The sequence below is a fragment of the Papio anubis genome, chromosome 17 (genome assembly GCF_008728515.1).
Source record: "Papio anubis isolate 15944 chromosome 17, Panubis1.0, whole genome shotgun sequence".
Taxonomy (NCBI): domain Eukaryota; kingdom Metazoa; phylum Chordata; class Mammalia; order Primates; family Cercopithecidae; genus Papio; species Papio anubis.
In genome coordinates this window covers 18,992,253-19,009,932 of record NC_044992.1, presented here as the reverse complement: position 1 = coordinate 19,009,932, position 17,680 = coordinate 18,992,253, and the positions used below count along the sequence as shown (strand labels likewise).

At 41.5% G+C, this 17,680-nt stretch overlaps 1 protein-coding gene and 1 pseudogene across 5 annotated transcripts in view; one reads left to right on the top strand and one right to left on the bottom strand.

The window, feature by feature from the left end:
* The window catches only part of SPECC1 (sperm antigen with calponin homology and coiled-coil domains 1), a 315,868-nt gene that overhangs the window by 182,706 nt on the left and 115,482 nt on the right, over positions 1 to 17,680 (bottom strand). The window lies entirely within an intron of this gene.
* On the top strand, positions 12,782 to 12,879 carry LOC116271208 (annotated as a pseudogene).

The window sequence follows — 17,680 nt, the reverse complement described above, 5'->3', positions numbered from 1 at the left end:
GAAGATGCCCAAGAGTCTAAGGCAGGTGGATTTTTTTAAGTTTGTTTTTGTTTTGCCATAATTCCTAAGTAGGATATTCTGTTAAGGAAGATGATTTGAGGGGAAAATCACATTTTATAAAAATATCTATATTTCAGGTTCTGCTCTTAGTTCCTCAGATGTGTCATTTCATTTGCTTGTCACAATTCTCTGTAATGGGCACAATTAACTCCATCTTATAGATGAGGAAACCAGCTGAGAGACGAGACGCTAAGCAGCTTGTCCAACGTCACACATGATGCTCCTCCAAGAGGCTAAAACATTTGCAGAATTGTGAGTCTGACCCCAGATGAGTAACTGACAGACTGAAGAAGAAAGGGGACGGTTCCTAAATAAACCAGTGTAACTGTGCAGGCATTCTTGATGTGCTCAGGAAAACATGAGGGCATATATAGAAACTGAAAATAGGGCACACGGCCTTGGGAGGCCTTGGGAGAACAGGAGTGGGCAGGAACCTCGGAAAGCGGTCTGAAAAGTTAGCCCTGAAAAGGAGCTGGGTGTTTACAATGGTGAAGACAAACCCTCTGGATGCTCTTTCAGCTTTGTTTTTCTTTCTTCCCTCAGGCATATACACCCAAAAATGGTCTTTGTCCATTTGCAAAGTGTAGCTCAAACCTTAGTGGGAGGAACTAAAGTCCAAGGAAATCATCTCATGAATGTAAATATCCTGGCCCAGGGAAATTAAACCCCAAACACTGTGAATATTCACTGAGATAACTTGTGAATGAGGCTATGAACTGCTATCAGTAACCACTGAGAAATCATAAAACAAGTGCCAGAGAGATGGGGACCAGATGAGGAGGCTCTTTATGGAATGATAGGAATGATCTCCAAAATACACTGAAAAGAGAAAACGCGCAAGTGCAGAATGGTGTGTCCGTTTATGTTACTATTTGCGTACAGAAAGGTAGAGGATATCCCTTTGCTTCCAGACACACTGAATAGCTCTAGAAAGATACCACATTCCCCGCCACTGGTGGGTGAATTTGGTGGTTGGGCAAAGGGGCAGGAGCAAAACTTTTCACTATAACCGTTTACATTTTGAATAAGTAAACTGTCTTACTTGTTCCAAAAAAAAAAAGAATAAAACTTAGAAAGTGTTTACCTGATTTAAAAAAAAAAAAAATTAGAGTTTGAAAGAACAGATTTTTTTTTCTTTCTTTTTTTTTTTTTTTGAGATGGAGTCTAGCTCTGCCGTCCAGCCTGGAGTACAGTGGCGTGATCTCGGCTCACTGCAACCTCCGCCTCCCGGGTTCAAGTGATTCTTCTGCCTCAGCCTCCTGAATACGTGGGATTACAGGCGTGCACCACCACACCCGGCTAATTTTTGTATTTTTAGTAGCAATAGAGTTTCACCATGTTAGTCAGGATGATCTCGAACTCCTGACCTCATGATCTGCCTGCCTCGGCCTCCCAAAGTGCTGGGATTACAGGTGTGAGCCACCGCGCCCGGAGGAATGGTTTGCAAGGAAACATAGTGATCCCCAGAAGCCAAAATAAGCCAAACTCTAGGACCCTTTCTACAGTAAGGTGTGTAGGCCCTTTCTACAGCAAGGTCCTAGAGTTTGGCTGCTTCTCAGTGATTTTTCCACTCCCACAGACTTGGCTCCTCCCAACAGAAGGAATGGTGGTAGTTGGTGGGTTAATTTGCTTAAGGTCACACAGCCAGGATGTGGCTGAGAGGACAGAACAAAGTCATGCCTGCGCCCTCTCTTACACAGACTTTTCTTACGGTCTTCTCATTACTGCATTGACTATGTGCAAGTCTTATTTTCCAGCCCCGGCTGGAGAGCAGTGGCACGATCTTGGCTCACTGCAACCTCTGCCTCCTGGGTTCAAGCGAGGCTGAGGCAGGAGAATCGGTTGAACACTGAGGCAGAGGTTGCAGTGAGCCGAGATCATGCCACTGCACTCCAGCCTGGGCGGCAGAGCTAGACTCCATCTCAAAAAAAAAAAAAAATCTGTTCTTTCAAACTCTAATTTTTTATCAGGTAAACATTTTCTAAGTTCTTTTTTTTTTTCTTGAAACAAGTAAGACAGTGCAAGTCCCCCACACATGGTTCCTAATGTAATTCTCTGCAATGTAGGTTATTAAATATATGTTGGGGCCAGGCACAGTGGCTCACACCTGTAGTCCTAGCACTTTAGGAGGCCAAGACAGGAGGATTGCTTGAGCCCATGAGTTCAAGACCAGCCTAAGCAACATAGTAAGACTCCGTCTCTACAAAAATAAAAAATTATCCAGGCATGGTGGTGCATGCTTGTGGTCCATCCAGACTATTCAAGAGGCTGAGGTGGGAGGATCACTTGAGACCAGGCAGTCAAGGCTGCAGTGGGCCATGATCATACCACTGCACTGCATCCTGGGCGACAGAGCAAGACCCTGTCTCAAATGAAGACATAAACAAATTTAATTTAATTTATTGTAAACTTCTTGGCTTAATGTTCCAAAACTAACTTCTTGACTTAATGTTCCAAAACTAATTTCCACAGCTGGGCTGCCTTTTGGGATTGATCAAATAAGGATAAATGTCCCATCCAAACAGCACTGAGAAAATCCCAGCAGGATTCCACTGTCAAGGGGGAAGAGGGAAGTATCGAGAGTACATACTTCTACTCTGAGCATTTGTACTGTGACTTGCTTAGAAACAGTACTTTCACAGTATTAAACTACTTTTTGAAGTGGAAATCAATATGTAAACAACGACAATTCAATGGCAAACTCAGTAACGTGCACAAACTTTCAGGAAAAGAGAACACACAACACCGAGAATCTACTTTGTGTCAGCAGCCAGGAAAAGCAGCATAAGAGATCAGATCATGTTTTCCACTGACAAACTTGAACATTTCAGGTCACACCCAAGTTCAAGGACTGGAACTTTAACATTCCATGAATTCAGTGGAAAGACTTCCAGCTTCCCTTCCATCCAACGTGATGATTGTACAGAACCAGAAAAGCAGAACCTTCTTCTGGAACATAAAACTTGTCATACGGAGGGATCCTACAATTCTTTCCCTTTTTTCCTCTTCCATAAGGGAGTGTGGGATACTGGAACCTGACCAAGTTACCTGCACAGACAGCATTTCTCATTCGCCCCCACTTCAACATTTCTAGGCAACATGCCAGGTACAGTGGCTCACACCTATATTCCCAGCTACTCTGAAGGCTTAAGGCAGGAGGATGGGTTGAACCCAGAAGTTGGAGACCAGCCTGGGCAACATAGTGAGACCCTGTCTCAAAAAAAAAAATAAAACAAAACTTTCCTAGGCAATAAGAAGTACCTTTCTCAACAAAGAAAGCAGGAAATCCTGCTTTTTGATAATGCAAACAACTAGAAGTAAGAACCACATTTCATTGGCTTTATAATGTACCATTTTTAAAAAGCTCCTGTGCCCAATTTTCTTTCCCTTCCCAGGGCAAAGGGTCAGCATGGTAGCTGAGTATGGGGCAGTGAAAGGATGTTATGGAGCCATGCAGAAGGGTGGGTTGGTCAGTGAGGCTGGCGGGTGGGGAATGGGGAGTTGGGTGCAGGTGGCAGGTGGGAGAAGGATTTGAGAGATTGGCTATATTGAGCAAATAGGCACATACATTGAGGATAATGAGAGGCATGTTTCTCACTACTACCAGAGATGATGGTTACAAACAGAGAAAGGGGCAAGGCTAGAAAGAACCCTGAGTGGTTGGATTGAAATTGGAGGCATGGCTTTATTATATATACACGAGTAATATATAATATATATTTTATCATATATTTTGTTATATTTATATTACATAAATATATACATGTTTGTAATATATTTAAATATATATAAATATATAAAGTAATACTTAGATATAATGTGTGAATATTCTATATGGGATATTCTATGTGGGAATATATAATCTTGTAACCCTAACCATCAACTGTTACAAATAACACCATCTGGGCCCCAAGAAACACTTCACATCTCTTTTCCTTGTCCTTGAAACGAAAGGGACAGGGTCTGAAGGCTGTGAGGGTTTGTGGGTTGTACCACTGCCCACAGTGGAGACTGGCCTGATTGGGAATACGGAGTGCAAAGCTGGGAGGGGCTTTGATAACAGATCACACAAATGATTCAGTCTGTTAAACTGGTTTCAGATAGGATGAATATAATACATTCTTACACTTTGCCAGAGGCACCAAGTTCCATTTTCCATTTTCTTTTTCTTTCCATCCCAGCAGGTGGTTCTGGAATGTTCATGAATCACCGCAGTGTTTGCAACAGGAGCCATGGTGGCCGAGGAGTAGTTTGCAATACTAAACTATACTTATTCCTCTCAAATTTATGTATATGTGAATCTAGACATAACATGAGTCAAGCGTGATTTTGAAAAAAAGAAAAATCTTAAAAAAGCAAAGCCTGAAACACTGGGCAAGGCACTCCACACTGAGGCAGGTAGATTTTTTTTTTTTTTTTAACTGCCATGATTCCTAAGTAGGCAATTCTATTAAGGGAGATAGTTCAGGGCAGGGGGGTGGGAAATAACATTTTACAAAATAATCTACACTTCTGCTTCTGTCCTAGGCACGTGTATTTGTCATTTCACTTAATTCTCACACTGTAGGAGATGGGTAAGACTAGCTCTGTTTTTCAGATAAGGAAATAATAAAGATGAGCAGAACTCAGTGAAATGGGAAAAAAAAAAAACAGTAAACAAGTGAGACAAACAGCTGGTTCAGGAAAAAAAAAATTATAAAATTGACAAACTTCTAACAAAAAAAGAGAAAGAAAATACAGATTACCAATGGCAGGAATGAAACTGGGGATATCACTACAGACCCCACAGACTCAAAAGGATTAAGGGGAATACTATGAATATCTATACACACATAAAATTTGACAGTTTAGAAGACATGGACCAACTGCTTGAAAAATAAAACTCACTCAATATTAAGCAGGTAATATGAGTAGCCCTATAACAATTAGGGAAATGTGAATTTGAAAATTTTTTAAACTCACCCTTTCACACCAAACAAACAAAACTCTAAGTAGAGAAAATTTCACTCAGAATTCTACCAAATATTTAATGAAGAATTAACACAAACTTTACCTAATTTCTTCCAGAAAAAAAAGAAAAATTAGGAATACTTCCCAATTTACTTTATGAAGTAGTATTATCCTGATACTAAAACCAGAAAATGTCAGTACAAAAAATGCAAACTACAGGCCCTCGTGAATACAGATTTTTAAATTCTTAACAAAACGCTAGCAAATAGAATTCAGTAATATATTAAAATAATCATATACCATGACCAAGTGAACTTTAGAAGGTACAAGGCAGGTTCAAGATATGAAAAATCACTCCATATAATCTACCATATTAACAGGCTAAGAAAAGTCACATAATCACATCTATCAATGCAGAGAAAACATTAGACAAAGTAAAAATCCACTCATGGTAAAGACTGGAATAGAGAGACATTTCTCAGGAAAAAAATCTTAGAAAAACTGGAATAGAGGGGAAATTCTTCAACTTGCTAAAGAGGATCTACAAAAACTCCCAAAAGCTAACATTATATAATTAATGGTTAAAGACTGAATGCTTGGCCGGGCATGGTGGCTCACACCTGTAATCCAAGCACTTTGGGAGGCTGAGGCGGGCAGATTGCCTGAGCTCAGGAGTTCGAGACCAGCCTGGGCAACACAGTGAAACCCCATCTCTACTAAAATACAAAAAATTAGCCAGGCGTGGTGGTGTGCACCTGTAATCCCAGCTACTTGGGAGGGTGAGGCAGGAGAATTTCTTGAACCCGGGAGGCGGAGGTTGCAGTGAGCCGAAATTGTGCCACTGCACTCCAGCCTGGGTGATAGAGTGAGACTCCATCTTCAAAAAAGGAAAAAAAAAAAAAAAAAGACTGAATGCTTTCCACCTAGGATCAGGAACAAGGCAAAGATGTCTACTCTCAGCACTTTTATTCAATATAGTGTTAGAATTTCTAGCCAGTGTAATAAGACATGAAAAGGAAATAAAAGGCACACAGATCAGAAATGAAGAACTAAAACTGTCCCGGCTGGGCACAGTGGCTGATGCCTGTAATCCTAGCACTTTGGGAGGCCAAGGTGGATGGATCTCTTGAGGTCAGGTATTCAGAACCAGCCTGGCCAACATGGTGAAACCCCATCTCCACTAAAAATACGAAAAAATTAGGATGCCCGTAATCCCACCTACTCAGGGGGCTAAGGCAGGAGAATCGCTTTAATCTGGGAGGCAGAGGTTGCAGTGAGCCAAGATCATGCCACTGCACTCCAGCCTGGGCAACAGAGGATGACAATGACTCAAAAGAAAAAGAAAGAAAGAAAACTGTCCCTATTTGTAGATGACATGATTGTTGACATTGAAAAACCCCAAGGAATCTACAACAAACAAAAAATCCTCCTAGAACTAATAAGTGAGTTTAGCAAAGGTGCAAGGTATAAGGCAAACCTATGAAAATCAATTGCATTTCAATATGCTAGCAATGAACACAAAAACACCAAAATTAAAAATACAGTATCATTTACAATTGCTCAAAATTAAAAAATAAGTACTTAGGTGTAAATCTAACAAGCAGGTACAGGGTTTGTATGCTGAAAACTACAAAATGCTGATGAAAGAAATCAAAGATCTCAATAAATGGAGACCCATACCATGTTTATGGATTAGAAGATTCAACATAGTAAAAACATGTCAATTCTCCCCAAATTGATTTACAGGTTTAACACAATTCCTATCAAATCCCAGAAGATTTATTTGTAGATGTATTTATGTGGGAAGTCAAAGGAACCAGACTAGCTGAAACAATTTTGGAAAAGAATAATAAAGTGGGAAGAATCGGTCTACCTGATTTCAAGACATTACAAAGCTACCATAATCAACAGTATGAGGTATTGTCAGAGGGATAGACATATAGATCAAAGACACAAAATGGAGAACCCAGAATAAAAGTATGCCCAACTGAGTTTTACTTTTTTAATAGAGACAGGGTCTTGCTCTGTCACGCAGGCTGGAGTGCAATGGTGTTATTATAGATCACTGCAGACTTGACCTCCGAGGCTCACACAATCCTCCCACCTCAGCGTCTCAAGTAGCTGGGATCACAAGTGTGCACCACCATACCCAGCTAATTTTTGTATTTTTTGTAGAGACAGGATCTTGCCATGTTGTCCAGGCTGCCATCCTCTGGCCTCAGCCTCCCAAAGTGGTGGGCTTACAGGTGTGAGCCACCATGCCCAGCCCCAACTGATTTTCACAAAAGTAGAAAAGTGATTCAATAGAGAAAGGATACCCTCTCCAACAATGGAGCAACTGGACATCCACAACAAAAGTAACCGACCCAAGTCTCACAACTTTTGCAAAAATTAACTGAAAATGGATCACACACTTAAACGTAAATGTAAAACTATAAGACTTTTGGGAAAAATATCAGAGAAAATCGTAAAGAACTGGCTCTAGGCAGCTGGGCACAGTGGCTCACACTTGTAATCCCAGTACTTTGAGAGGCTGAGGCAGGTGGATCACTTGAGGTCAGGAGTTCAAGACCAGCCTGGGCAACATGGTGAAACCCCGTTTCTACTAAAAATACAAAAATTAGCTGGGCGTGGTGGCACGTGCCTATAATCCCAGCTATTTGGGAGGCTGAGGCAGGAGAATCACTTTAATCTGGGAGGCAGAGGTGGCAGTGAGCCAAGATTGCACCATTGCACTCCAGCCTGGGCAACAAAGCAAGACTCCGTCTCAAAGAAAAAAAAAAAAAAGAACTGGCTCCAGGCAAATAATTTTGACATCTAAAGCATGATCTATATAAGGGAAAATTAATAAGTTGGACTTCATCAAAATGTAAAACTTTTGCTCTGTGAAAGACCCTGTTATAAGGTTGAAAAGATAAAAGAGAGACTGGAAGAACATATTTACAGACCACATATCCAACAAAGAACTAGTTTCTAGTATATATAAAGAACTCACAGAATTCAACAGTTAAAACAAAAAAATCTGGCTGGGCGCAGTGGCTCACGCCTGTAATCCCAGCACTTTGGGAGGCCAAGGCGGGTGGATCACGATGTCAGGAGATGGAGACCATCCTGGCTAACACGGTGAAACCCTTGTCTCTACTAAAAATACAAAAAATTAGCCGGATGTGGTGGTGGGTGCCCGTAGTCCCAGCTACTCAGGCGGCTAAGGCAGGAGAATGGCGTGAACCCAAGAGGTGGAGGCTGCAGTGAGCCAAGTTTGTGCCACTGCACTCCAGCCTGGGCAACAGAGTGAGACTCTATCTCAAAGAAAAAAAAAAAATCATGGTATCCAATTAGAAAATGGGCAGAAAACATGAACAAACATTTTGCTGAAGAGGATATACAGATCACAAGCCCATGAGATGCTCAACATCATTAGCCATTAGGAAAATGCAAAGTTTACAAATGACAATTAACTATCATGACACAACTATCCCAATGACTAAAATAAACAAGAGTAACTACAGTACCCAGTGCTGGCGAGGATGGGGAAAAGCTGGATCAGTCGTAGATTACTGGTGGGAATGTAAAATGATACAGTCACACTAGAAACACAATTTGGCAGTTTCTTAAAAAACTAAACATGCCACTACCCTGTGACCCCAAAACTGCTCTCCTGGGCATCTTCCCCAGAGAAATGCTCCCACAAAGCGTTCACACAAATCTGTACATGAAGTGTATAACAGCTTTATTCATAACAGCAAAAAACTGGCAACAACTCAGATTCAACAGGTGAGCAGTTGAACACACTGTGGTGCATGCATACCATAAAATACAGGAAGAAATAAAAAAGGAACAAACTTTGATACATGTAACAACCGGGATGAACGTCCAGAGGATTATGCTGAGTAAAAAGAAGCCAATCCCAAAAGCGTATACACTTTTGTGTGGACCATTCCATTTATGTAACATTCTTGAAATAACAAAATGATAGTAATGAAAAACAAACTATTGTGATTGCCAAGGGCTAAAAGGGGGTAGGGAGAGGGAAGTGGATGTGGCTATAAAGGGATCATATGAGGGACCCTTTTGGCGGTGGAAATGTTCTATAAGGTCATCATGTTAATATCCTGGTTGTGATATTATATTATCATTTGGTAAGATGTCGCCAGTGGCGGAAACTGGGTAAAGGGTACAGGGGATCTACCTGTAATATTTCTTGCACCTGCATGTGAAGAATCTATAATTACTACAAAATAAAAAAACATGAAATATTAATACATTTAGTTAAATTTTAAAAAAACAGACCAGGGCTGGCACGGTGGCTCACGCCTGTAATCCCAGCACTTTGGGAAGCCGAGGTGGGCAGATCACGAGGTCAAGAGATTGAGACCATCCTGGCCAACATGGTGAAACCCTGTCTCTACTAAAAATACAAAAATTAGCCGGGCGTGGTGGCACGCACCTGTAGTCTCAGCTACTCCGGAGGCTAAGGCAGGAGAATTGCTTGAACCCAGGAGGTGGAGGTTGCAGTAAGCTGAGATCATGCCACTGCACTCCAGTCTGATGACAGAGCGAGACTCCATCTCCAAAAAAAAAAAAACAAAAAAAACAGGCCAGGCATGGTGGTTCACACCCATAATCCTAGCACTTTGGGAGGCCAGGTTGGAAGGATGGCTTCAGCCCAGGAGTTCCAGACCAGCCTAGGCAACATAATGAGCACCTGTCTCTACAAAAAAATTTTAAAAATTAACCAGGCATGGTGGTGCATGGCTGTAGTCCCAGCAACTTTGGAGGCTGAGGCAGGAGGATCGTTTGAGGCCAGGAGTTTGAGGCTGCAGTGAGCCATGATCATGCCACTGTACTCCAGCCTGTGCGACAGAGTGTGACGCTGTCTCTAAAAATACAAAATTAAATTTAAAAATTTAAAAACATGAAATATATTTCACCCTTTATATTTACTTTAATTTACATTTTGAATAAAAATTATTTTAAAATTATATTTGAATATCATTAATTTTTTTAACCTTTGAGAAGAATTACAAATTGCAAAGTGATAAAAATGAGAAAATACTAAGGTAGAACTTGGGGGAAGTTGGGAAGAAAAAAATAAAATTCACGACACAAAATTCACCCATTACTGATTAAAAAAAAAAATGAAAATGAGAAAGAAAAGTATTGTCATTAGATCGACAGGCTGCGAGGTCATCGAAATCCCTGATACTTGATCTCATTTACTAGAATATTTAATTATATCAGAACATTGTGAATAAACGGACGACCTCCACTGTACTTTTGCCCCAAGCCTTACAAATATGAGGGGCATGCCTGCTTCCTGCTTCCCCTCTCCCTCCTTGTGATCTGACAGCACTCCTGAATGGGAGAACACTTATAAATACCTACGTCCAGAATCGAACTCTGTTTTACAGAGAAACACAAAACAGTTTCACACAGCATGGCTATTATACACTGAATTTTCTAGGAATGCAACTAACATGTAACTTAAGGAAGGACAGTACTTTGCTTTATTCAAAATGTTTACCCTGAGCTGTCAGCATTTCAAAGTCACTGATGTCAACACTGCCTGGTATTTGAATTCTCAACACTGCACCCATGAGTCAATCTCATTTGTAGCATTCAAGCTTATAGACAGCAATCTCCACTAATGTACAAGCATCTGACTGTCTTCTAATGGAGTCAGGCTCCAGCATTTACACACTGATATGTCACTTCATTAGAAATTATTTGCCTATTATTTCTTCTCTACATTATAAGTACAGCATTATATTGATTTTTTTCAGTGATGTATATGGACTGGTGAATTTCATTTTAGGATATTAAAGGGCACATTACAGAATCATCATCATTTAAAAGGGTAACTGGACTACTAGGTTGAGGCCTCTGCCATGAGCAGCTTCAGAAGGTCTGCCAGTGCTCCCTTCTCCTTGCCTGCATGCACAGAAGGCCACACAAGGGAAACAGCAATGGCCAGCTGATAAGAACAGGGGTCATCGTGCAAGCAGAAGGGGAGGACGAGGCCACCTTCCAGCAGGCACTAAAGTAACAATGAGAACAACAAAAACAAAATACATACAAAAGAAAAAAAATGGCAAAATTGTACTTCAGGCTTTAGTGCCCTCCTTACTTTCACCCCAGATAATGCAAAAATTGTTCCTCTTCCTTCAACAGAGCATAAATGATATGACCTGGCTGGGTGCCATGGCTTACACCTATAATCCCATCGCTTTGGGAGGCTGAGGCAAGAGGATTGCTGGAGCCCAGGAGCTTGAGGCTACAGTAAGCTATAATCATGCCACTGCACTTCGGCCTGGGCAAAAGAGTGACAGCCTGTTTAAAAAAAAACAAAAAAAATAAAAACAAAAACAAAAACAAAACCTGATAACCACATATTCTCCAGTGGTATCCCTTTCAATCTCTCAATTTCTGATTTTTGGACAAACACGAGCTTCCCTCTGTAAGATAGGCGATCACAGAAAACTCTCTAGATCTATCTGGAAAGCTCTGGAAGATCATAAAAGGGGACCAGCTGAGGATTCCAAGTAAATATGCACCTATGAAACAAAGTTACTAGTAGAAATGGGAGATTTCAAAAAAATCTCCAATTTGCATTCTCATTGAAATTCAAGATTTGATAGCTATGAAATTTGAGCAAGAAGTCATGAAGAAGAAATAATTTGAAAGCAGAGAAATTAGACTAAAGATTAAAAACACAATAGTTGAAGAAAAACATACAAACATACAAAGTAAAGCATATTAGATGATAAACTTTGAAAAATCAGAGCATGATATATTAGTCTCTAAAATTATGTAACTTTTTTACCTTTCAAATTTTTTTATACATTTTCTTTTTCTATTGCACTTGGCCAAACACATCTGAAATTATGTCAGAATTATAGCTTTTGGAGGTAAAGTCTCAATGACCAAATGGATCAAATCAAATTTAATTCAGTGTGATTTTAAAGAAGCCAAGATACTAAATTTTGAAAATTGGTGTTTTTTCTAAAAACACTAACTAAATATTTTGAGAGAATTACTAAGGAAGCAACCTATTTTTCCTTGTGCAGCTTTGTTACATTTGGCAGTAATTTTAAAAATTGTATCATATAACTATATTTAGTTTAATGAATATATATATAAGAATTGTACCATAGTGCTATTGATGGTAATGGTATTGCTTATTAAAATTAACAGTACATAAAAAAACAAAAAAGAAAAATCAGAGCATGAGTGAAAGTGATCACGAGAATCAGAGAAAATATATGTGACACAGAAGAAATACCCAGGAGACCAAATACACACATACTTTAATTTCCTGGAGGAGACTCCAGGGTAAAAAGAGAAGCAATAATCAAAGTAATAACAGAATGCCTAAAAGGCATTCAATAAAACCCATCACCAAATCCTAATAACTCAAAGGAATGTAGGAGAAGATGTAACATGTAAAACAAGCCCCAAACCAACTTTCTGCATCATATTTAATGAGAAAACACCAAAATCACCCACAGTAAAGTGAGAGCAAGTCAAGGTGTCACTAGCATTTAACACAACTGGGATCACACACGCACAAAACGGCAAGAACCAGAAATAAAAGAACAACTCCTGGAATGGAGGAGACAAAAGGCATTGTTATCTGCAGCTGATACGACTGTCTGCTTGGAAGACACCTGAGAATCAACTGAAAACCATTAGTGCTAAGGAGAGGATGGTAAGGGAGCAAGCCAGTTCCAAACTAAGTATTTTTAAACTATGTAATTAGAAAATATAGTCAGTGACCGTGCTAATACCAAAATTGGAATGATACAGAGAAGATTAGCATGGTTCCTGTGTAAGGATGACATTCAAAGTCATCAAATAGTCCATATTTTTAAAAATAAGAAAAAAGTGAAATGAATAAAGAATCCCGTTCACAATAGGAATAAAAGTATAAAACAAAAGCATAAACTCAACAAAAAGGAAGGAAGGAAGGAAGGAATGAAGGGAGGGTAGGAGGCAGGGAGGGAGGGAAGGCATAAACAAAGATAAACTCAACAAAAAGGAAAGGAGGGGAGGAGAGCGGGGAAGGAGGGGGGAAGGAAATAGCAAACTTTAGAGGAAGAGTCAAAAAAAAAAAGGAAGAGAGGACATGGAGAACTGGAGAGACTGCCAGGTCCCGGATGGAAAGAGTTGGCAAATATGTCAATATTCTTGCAGGAGGTGCAGGGAGAGCTGCCCGCTGTCCATACCACAGGCACCCAGGGAGGACCCAGGAAAGCTTCCACCCCCAAACCAGCACTGCACCTTCTGCCAACATAGAAAGCCACAGAAAACCCTTGGCCCCACGCCAAAGCCCTGACTAAATCATGTACTCCCGGGAAACGCAGGGCCAAGACACCACCATGTGCGTCATCAAGCTTAGAATTAATTCAGTACTTGGCCGGGCGCGGTGGCTCACGCTTGTAATCCCAGCACTTTGGGAGGCCGAGGTGGCCGGATCACGAGGTCAGGAGATCGAGACCATCCTGGCTAACACGGTGAAACCCCGTCTCTACCGAAAACACAAAAAATTAGCCGGGCGTGGTGGCGGCGCCTGTAGTCCCAGCTACTCGGGAGGCTGAGGCAGGAGAATGGCCTGAACCCGGGAGGCGGAGCTTGCAGTGAGCGGAGATCGGGCCACTGCACTCCAGCCTGGGCCACAGAGCGAGACTCCGTCTCAAAAAAAAAAAAAAAAGAATTAATTCAGCACCATGTTCTCACTCATAGGTGGGAACTGAACAATGAGAACACTTGGACACAGGAAGGGGAACATCACACACTGGGGCCTGTTGTGGGGTGGGGGGAGGCAGGAGGGATACCATTAGGAGATATACCTAATGTAATTGATGAGTTAATGGGTGCAGCACACCAGCATGGCACATGTATACATATGTAACAAACCTGCACGTTGTGCACATGTACCCTAGAACTTAAAGTATAATTTTAAAAAAGAGAGAAAAAAAATTAATTCAGCACCTTAACTAGTGTGGAGTTCATAACATCCTCACAACTGGTTTACCTCGGACACCACCAGAAGCTGAAAGCCATTCCTGCTCCACCCACGTATGATGGATAAACAAAGTGTGGCTATCCAGGCAATGGATTATTATTCAGCCTTAAAAAGGAAGGAAATTCTGACACATGCCCCAGTGTGGATGAACCTGAAGGATACTATGTTAAGGGAAATAAGCCAGTCACAAAAGGATACTGTATGATCTCACTTGGATGCAGAATCTTAAACAGTCAAACTCACAGAAACAGAAAGTCAAGTGGTGACCGCCAAGGGCTGCGGACAGGGCAACGGGGAGTTGTTCAGTGGGTACAGATCCGTAAGCTTGAGGGACCTGCTATGCAGCATTGCCCGTGAATTACACACTTAAAAATGTGTTCAGAGAGTAGATCTCTTACTACAATGTGAAAATGAATTAAATGTAGAATAAAATAGAAGAAAATGAAAATACAGACAATTCCAAACTTATGATGGTATGACTTACCCTTTTTGACCGTAAGGTGATGCAAACGTGACACGCATTCAGTAGAAGCTGTACTTCAAGTGCCCAGACAACCATTCTGCTTTTCACTTCCAGTAAATTAGGTTGGTGCAAAAGTAATTGCAATTTTGAAAATGGCAAAAATCACAATTACTTTTTTGCACCAATCTAATACATTATATAAGATATTCAACACTTTATTATAAAATGGGCTCTGTATTCGATGATTTTGTCCAAATGTAGGCTAATATGAGTGTTCTGAGCCCCGTTTAAGGCAGGCTGGGCTCAGTTATGATGTTCGGAAGGTTAGGTGCATTAAATGTATTTTCAACTTAGCATATATTCAGCTTATGATGGGTTTATCTGGAAGTAACCAATGAAATAACTGGAGGAGCATCTGTACTGAATATGAATTTTTTTAAATCACAAAATATATTCATTGATAAATGATCTCTCTAAAATTACGAAAACAACAACAAACTCATTCCTGGCATTCTGTGATTTTGCAGGTTCTCATCTCCAAACAGACTTGGCCCCACCTGCCCCAAGCCCCTCCCTTGAGTCCCCAACACTTCTTCAGGGCCCTTCAGAACTCACAGTGAAATCAACACTTCCTATAGACTGAGCTCTCTGAATGTCCCCTCACTTCCACAGCTGGATGAATCCCACCACTGCCTTTCCAAGCCAGTCTGTTCATTTTCTCACATTTCCCAAGCTGAAGGTCTCGCTGTACCTCATACCTATGACTGTTGCTTCCCCACTGTCTGTTCCCTTCCCCACTGTAAACAGACACCCTCCATCTCCGCAGTTCACGCAGCAAGACCTGGCATCCTCTTCCCCTCCCTGTTGCCATCTACACACCCCCACTCCATTCTCCCCATTCCCTGACATCCCTGGCTCACGGTGCTCCTCCTTCTGTGGCATCCAAGAAACTGACCCACCCACCTTCCAGCCTCTCAATTCCAAGACTTCCAACATCCCCTTTCTCCACTCTCACCCCAGCAAGCCAACCCATCCATGGTTTTCTCTCAGCCTCTGTTTCCTAATCTGCAAATCCTGGTACCAATATTTATCTCGAATGGACTTGGACAGTCTGCTTAATCTCTTTATGCCTCAGTCTCCTGATCTATAAAATGGGAATGATAATAAGGAGACTATGTCATAGGGTTGTAGTGAAGACTAAAGGAGACTATATTCATTGCATACTGAGAACAGTGGTTAGCACATAGTGAGCAAAGAATGCTAGTCACCAGTAATAGTAATTCTACAGCAGGTAAAGATGAAGGGGGAAGAAAACAAGTCTCCCTACCTGAGGCAAACAGAGTAGCAGAACAAAGAACTCTGGAGTCAGACGCTGGGTTTGAATTTGGGAACACTACCTATCCTGGAGCCTTGGCTTCTTCACATGTCAGATGGGGATAAGAATACTTACCTTCCATGTTAGACGAGTTCCCCTGATAGGAGCCCAGAGTTATTCCCTCCCCATGTCAGAGAGGACAGGTGTCTCAGGTTGGAGCCTCAGGCATTACCTGGGTGTGATGCAGGTAACTGGAGCATGCAGGGGTCCAGGTATCAGCAAGGACATGGACAGCTTCTTGGCAGTGAGCCAATCACGACTGCTTGCCCTTACTGATCACCATCTGAGATGTCTGAGATTCTGCAAGCATTCAAGTGGAGTTTGGCCACAGTAAAACTAGCCCTTCACATTTATTTTGCCTTTTAGAAAACACTGATATCAGTTTAAAATAGTGACATGTCTTTGGATCCCACGTGTGCTATATAAAGAAACATCTAAATGGGCACTTCCATGTCTCGTGGTTTTAAAAATGTTTTAAATGTGGCTGTGCAAACCTCCTTCTAGCCGACTGCTGTCTCCAGAAGAGATCCATGTTCACTCCTCATCCCTTGGGAAGGCCCATCAGATTTCATCTCTCTCGTCCCTCTGCTAACATAAGCAGAAATCTTACCCTACACCAACTTTACCATTCATCAGGAGAATCCAGCAATCCCACTTCCAGGTATATACCCTCAAAAAGTCAAAGCAGTGTCTCAAGGAGATATTTGTACACCTGTGTACAGAGCAGCATTATTCACAATAGCCAAAAGGTAGAAATGGGCCAAGGGTCCTTCAACAGGAGAATGGATAAAGAAAATATGATATATCCACACAAGGAAATATTATTTAACCTCAAAAAGGAAGGAAATTCTGACACGTGCTACAGCGTGGATGAACCTTGAGGATATTATGCTGAGTGAAATAAGCCAGTTGCAAAAGGACAAACACTGTATGATGCCACTCTTATGAGGAACCTAGAGCAGTCAGATTCATAGAGACAAAGAACAGAACGGCGCTTGCCAGGAGCTGAGGGAAGCGGAATGGGAAGCAAGTGTTTAATGGGGACAGAATTTCACTTTGGGAAGATGAAATAGTTCTGGAAATGGAAGGTGGTGATGGTTGTACAACAATGTGAATGAACTTAATGCCACTGAACTGTACACTTAAAAATGATTATGTGTATTTTTCCACAGTTCAAAAACCAGGAAAGTTGAGAGCCGATTGGCTCTCCCCTTCAGAATATATCCAGACACTGCTGTTCCCCGGTGCCACGGCTGCCGGCCCAGCCCAGGTCACTTCTTTCCTAGACCACAGCCCTAGCCTCCAAACGTCTGCGCACTCCATCTGTCCACTCTCAACAAGCAGCCCAAAGCAGTTGTTTTAAAACAAGGTCAGGTCATACCACGGCTCTGTGCAAAACCTTGCAAAAGTTCCCCAGTGGAGTCAGAGTAAAAAAATCCAAAGTCCTGACAGTGACTCGCAAGCTCCCCCATCTTTCTGCCCTCCTCCCCTACTGCTTGTTCACTCTGCTGCAGCCCCACTGGCCTTCCCACCGCTCCCTGGACATGGGGGACACGGGCCAGTGGTCATCTCTGCCTGGAATGTCCACCACTCCAGCTGTCCACCCGGCTTTCTCATCTCTCCCACGACTTGCTCAATTACCTTTATGAAGGCAGGGATGTTTGTCCTGCTCACTCGTATATATTCCTTTTGCCTAGAACAGTGCCAGGCACATGGTAGCCACTCAAAGATATTTGTTGAATTAATGAATAAATAGAAGGATTGTTTCTAAAGTCAGAAACATTTGTCAGAACCAGAACTTGGAGCA